This window comes from Typopeltis vanoorti, unplaced genomic scaffold (genome assembly GCF_054136105.1).
Source record: "Typopeltis vanoorti isolate ZY-2024b unplaced genomic scaffold, IOZ_Tvanoo_1.0 HiC_scaffold_24, whole genome shotgun sequence".
In the NCBI taxonomy this organism is placed as follows: Eukaryota; Metazoa; Arthropoda; class Arachnida; order Uropygi; family Thelyphonidae; genus Typopeltis; species Typopeltis vanoorti.
The window spans coordinates 2,245,974-2,251,973 of NW_028328064.1; the positions used below are offsets into that span (position 1 = coordinate 2,245,974).

General features: G+C 34.3%; 1 protein-coding gene across 2 annotated transcripts in view; it reads right to left on the bottom strand.

The window, feature by feature from the left end:
• Positions 1–623, bottom strand: part of LOC150092170 (syntaxin-7-like) — a 119,333-nt gene extending 118,710 nt beyond the window's left edge. Inside the window, exon 1 of one of the 2 annotated variants that reach the window (XM_090415241.1) lies at positions 469–623. The gene's annotated coding sequence lies outside the window, so the exon portion shown is untranslated. Of the gene's footprint in view, positions 1–329 lie in introns of both variants that reach the window. The other variant, XM_090415240.1, reaches the window with a different exon arrangement.
• Positions 624–6,000: the final 5,377 nt, after the last annotated feature.

Genomic DNA, 6,000 nt, shown 5'->3' on the forward strand with positions numbered 1-6,000 from the left:
AGATGAACCTATCACAAACACCGAACTAAATTACCTATCGAAAACTGTACAAAGACAACACTGACAAAACGCCTACAATACTTCACCCTTCTAAGTAATCAAAATTTACTCAGCAAATCAATGCGATAAACACGGGAAATGAACGTTTTGTCTGTATTAGTGGATGGGGATGTAATATATCGTTGTTGTTTTTTCCTCCAAAACTAAAATAATGATAATCTGTCCACCACTATCAAAATATAACTGGAAAACCGACTATACATTATGCTAATCACTTCCACAGTTACAGTACTAAAACACTCTACTTTTAATAAGGGTCATTATCCTACCTTCTGTTATGATGAGGAAAAATACTTCCTACGCCAGAATTCTATTTCCACAAAACAGCATTTCAGACAAATATTGATATTGGGTGAACAGAGAGGAGCGTTCAATGTAATATAATTATAAAGCTACTTCGAACTTTACCTGTCGTTTACACCGCAATACAATCACGCTGTTCTTTAACGTTCAAATTACTGTTGATATAAAAAGTCTGAAATCACACAGACAAATGGGTAAATTTCCGTTTTCGACATTTACAAATTACATACAACACTCCTTATCATGAAAACCACTTCACTCCCAACACACAACCTCCTGTTGTAGATGGCGCTCATAAATGATCCACCTACTGAGCAATATGTATTAGAGAACAGAAAGGCAAATTCACTGATATCCACCAGGTTCTTTGTAACCATAAAATAGTACCGTATTAGGTTCCTTTGAGGTAAACGCCTGATTCTGGAACAAATAATATATTTCTTTCAAGATCCTTCATATATTTTCTTTCGAGATATTTTTTGGGCGTTTTCTTTTATCCTGTAATATAAAACGTGAAGATTATTATTATTTTTTTTTTTTATTTACATATTGATACACAGTCAAAACAAGATACCATATAAACAAAAATTTGACTGGTGATTCAGAACAATACAGATTCTGTCCAAGAATCTAAAAATAGTCGATCAGGTAGCGTCGTAAAATATGGACTGTTCCAAGTAATGCTGTTTTTTGCAGGTCATATGGGGTCACTTCGTTGATGTTTAATTGCTGTAAATAGTCGGATAGCTTGTTTGTAGTTGCACCAAGTGCACCGATAATTATTGAAATGACTTTGGTGCGTTTAGGCCAGAGCCTGCCAACTTCGATTACCAGGTCTCGATAATTAGTATTTTTTTCCAGTTCTTTGTTGTTAATGTTGTTATTACTGCGATATCAGTAATCCAAACCTGTCGATGTTCGATAATTGTGATGTGAGGTCTATTGTGTTCCAAATGCCGATCAGTTTGTATTCTAAAGGCACAGAGAATTTTTGCTGTGTTTCGTTTTCCAATACAGTCTCTATGCTATGCTCCCATCAGTCATCAGAAGTAGAAAAGACATATTTTTTGTATACATGCCAATTAATTATTTTGCCCACTGAATCATGGAAATATTTATAATCACTTTGAGCTAACTTGCTACAGGCACTGATTAGATGTTATACAGTCTCATCTTTTCTGATCGAATAATCTGCATTTGCTGTTATTATTGATGTTCAAAATTTTTGCTTTGATTGCATCAGTTTGTAATGCCTGTTCTTGAGCGGCTAGAATAAATCCTTCTGTTTCTTTTTAATGTATCCCTATTGTAGCCATTGGCAAGTCTTGTTCACGTCAGTTTTGTCCTCAGTACCTCGAAGAAATTGGCCATGCAAGGGCTTATTTTTCCAGCGCATATATCAGTTATTTTGCTGTTCCTTTTTGTAATCGGATTTGTTTCCTGTTGCTTTTAGAAGGCCCTCTTGTGCAATTGCTTGAAGCATTGGCTCAGAGCTATTATCGATGTAACTTCTTAAACTAATTACTTCCTCCACAGTCTGTCTTACTTGCAGCATATCCCATCCACCTATTCTCATCGGTAGGTACAACTGGTCAACAGCACTTCGAGGATGTAATGCATGATGCATTGCCATTAGTTTTCTAGTTTTGCAGTCCAGTTTGTCCAGGTCTTCTTTTATCCAATCTATTATGCCAGTTGTGTATTGAATCACTGGTATAGCCCAAGAATTCATTGCTCTAATTGTGTTTAATCCATTTAGTTTTGTTTTCAAAATATTTCTATCTCTTTTGGTGTATTCTGCTGCTGCTTGATGTTTAACTTTCGATTGAAAAATATCACTGGCTTCTAATATTCCTAGGTATTTATAGTGTTCATTAGCTGAAATTGTTTTTATATATTTCTGTTGATCAAAATTAAAACTGTTAGTGTCATTAATTTTTTTCTCGTTTAATAGATAAAATTGCACATTGTCCTAAACCAAATTCCATTTTGATGTCCTGACTGAAAATACGAACTGTGTTCAGTAAACTGTGAAATATATAGAAAATGGCTGATTTTCTATATAACTTCAAGTTCATCTGTATACAACAGTTGGAAAATTTTAATATTCTATTAAGGAATTTCATATTCAAGTTTTGTTTTCTTCAAACTCATAGACAAAAGTATCAAAGAAATGTTGAAGAGCAATGGTGACAAGAAATCTCCTAGGAAAATTCCATGTTTAATGCTAATATCTCCAAATCGTTCATTATTGACTATTAAAGTTGTTTCCTCACGATTTCATAGAAACAACCAGAAACGAACGTATGTTTTTAAAATAAAAATAAAATAAATCAGTTAATGCCTTTTATTCCTTCATAGGGAGTAGGCGAGGCCTTTATACCCCGTCTAGCTTTTGGAGACTGGGTGGGCAGTTCAATCTCCACCGGTAGCCAATCAGAGATAGCTTGCCCACGTCTGTCACTAATTACGGCAGCCACCAATGAAGAAGCTGGCAAAGAAGTGCTGCCATCTCTTGGTACTTAACCCAAACAAGATATGTTACTGTCAATGTGGGTAGTACGGTAGATTATCTTGAGTTTATGGGATAAAAAAAAACCCTAGTTTCCGGGAAAAAAACGCGCTGCCGTACCAGAAATCGATATCTCAGGAATCGGTCGAAGAACGGCTTAGAAAAAGTTCCTCTAGTCGGCGATTAGACTTGAACTTACGTCTGACTTCCAGCGATCAAGCACAGAGAATGCAAGCACCACTTCCACTGAGTATATTTTTATTAACACTAAAGCATCTATGTACAATCAAAATAAATATATATACAACTATTTACAATATATACATTTGTACATAGAATGCTTATTCTAATTGCCATTTTGATTTACATTTCTTGAGGCTACTTCTACTGAGGTTATTTGTATCAACAACAGCAGCTGTGTACATTTAAAAATAAATATATATACAGCTATTTACAATTTGTACATAGGCTGCTAATTCTATTAGGCATTTTCATTTACTCGTTACAGCATACTTATGACACCTGTTTTACAATCACTGTTTAAATAAGATACAACATCACATGCGTGTTCGGGATAAATTTGACAGTTTCGTAAGGAAAAAGAAAATCTTCTTTGTATCTATTAAATTTAATGAATTGACAAAAAAACATTACAGGCAGAGTTAATTACAATACTATCAACAAGATTTACTCAAAATAACCACCATTAGCATCGATCACAGCTTCAATTCTGCTTCGGAACCTCGAACAAGCTGATGCTACAGTCTCCCTGGGAAGGGCCGCAAAAACTGTTTTAATTTTATCCATTAACTGGGCTTTTGTATTACTGGAAGTGCGATTGGTGTCTTTTTCAACTGCGCCCCATACAAAATAATCCATGGGGTTAAGGTCTGGGGAGTTTGGAGGCCAAACATTTGGACTGGTGAAGTCGTAGAAATTTTCAGACAACCATTTTTGACTTTTCCCAGAGGTGTGGCAAGGGGCCGAATCCTGCTGCCATACATACGGCCTACCATTGGCTACCCTTGTTATCCAGGGCTTGACTACAGTTAGCAACTCCACGAACAAAGCCCGAATTCCAATGCCAGGGTTCTTCAACACCTGTTCCTGCAGATTTGCGAGGAATTCTGCTGTACGAACGCAATCAGATCGTCTGCTAGGGATCTTTCTTCTTGCTACATCCTCGTAGTCACCATTGCAAGTCTCTAGTTCATGCCTGATTGTTTTTACTGTATTCAGGGAGCATTGGGCAGCAGTCGTAATATCCTTATTTTGATGGCGGGCACGAATCATCATGATACAAGTTATTCTCTTCCATGATTCAGGTGGGTTCCAGCTATCCATCCTTTCTGACATCTTGTATATGAATGAAGAAGGGTCCAAACTTTTAAATGAAGAGAAGTGTGTGTTAATACATGTAACTTACGGAAAAATATAATTAATTATAAATATGTCAAATTTATCCCGAACACCCTGTATATATATATATACATACATACATACATACATATACATATATACATCCATATACACCCACACACACACACACACACACACACACACACACACATATACATATACATACATATATATGTTAGCATTGACATTTTCCATATGTACAATTCGTTTTACATATATCTTCATTTTATATCTTTGTTCACATATTTTGGAAGACTATTTTATTAACTTAATTTAAATGCACATCTTATTCTTAAAATACATACATTGCTTATGTTTTTATTTACATTTATATATGCATATATTTTGGTAGTATCTCTATATCTCATGCAGATTTTATTTTTTTGTAGGCACTCTTATTTTTACAAAAAGAATTCCATCTTGCTTTAACATTATATTGTTTGCTTAACTTAAGAGGTAAATCTGTAGTTTCTTATATACAAAGTTTTCTGAATTGCATAATTAGTTACAGGTCTATAAATGGATAATATATCCTATTAACATTTTGGGTTATTATCATGTTATGAACTTATGTTATCTGCATTTCTTACAATTGACATTTCTACCGTCCTTGTGTCTGTATATACACGAACATATACATATGTCTGGTAGTATATCTTAATCTACATATTTATTACTAGAGTAGTACTGACTTATCTTAAGGAGTAATGCACCACTTCCACTGAGCTACACACGTATATTTTTGCTAATTACAAATATTTGTAGTGATTTCAGGATCCAGGAATGTGGGAGGGAATCGAATGCTTTCTTAACATTTGTCCATGCTAGTTTAAGTTAGTTTTTTGTCTCTTTGTATTTCTGAGAATCATTTTATTAATAAGGGTCTAGTCTTTTGTTCCTCCAGATTTTTGAAAACTGCCTTTTTGTTCAACCCAATAAATTTGATTATCTGATAAGTAATGGTGTGTGGAATTTGCTATGATTGCAGCGAACAGCTTATGCATAGTTAATAAGCATGTTATTGGACAATATTTATTTGTGTCCGCACTCTTATACTTATTTTTCATGAGAAGAAAAGTGTGCCCAGATATCATCCAGTCTTTCAATGAGCCTGACTGCAATAAATAATTAAATTGTTCTGCCATTCGATCATATAAACTGGTTAGGTGCTTGAACCAAAATCCATGTAGATCGTCTTTGCTAGGTACATTCCATTTTTTTCCATTTTCTAACTTGTGCACAGACAATTTCTTTGGAGATAATGACATTTTGCATTTGTTTTTATTTCATTTCTGATTTTATTTCCTTAATCCATGAGGCATCTTTTTATGTTCAATAGGATTATTCTAGATTGATTTCGAAAATATCAGTGTTTCTGCTTTTTGTGATGAATGATTGTTTGCATTTGTAATTCTCTGGAGAGACTGAAAGAACTGACGTTGGCTTTGTCGAAATTGCATATTTTGTACATATTGGTTTATTCATGCTTCATATCTTTTAATTTTCTGCGCTATAATTCTTTATTTTAGTTCTTCAGTAACTTTAGCAATCGTTTTGTTGGCCAAATTAAATGTGTTAATCAGTATGTTTTTGATGTTATTAATTTTCTACCATTCTTCTTTAAAACTCTTGAAGTTGCCAGGATGAACTCGAAGAGTTTTTTTACTTTTCGTTCCAACCGGATTTTCCATGGTGCAGCTCATCTT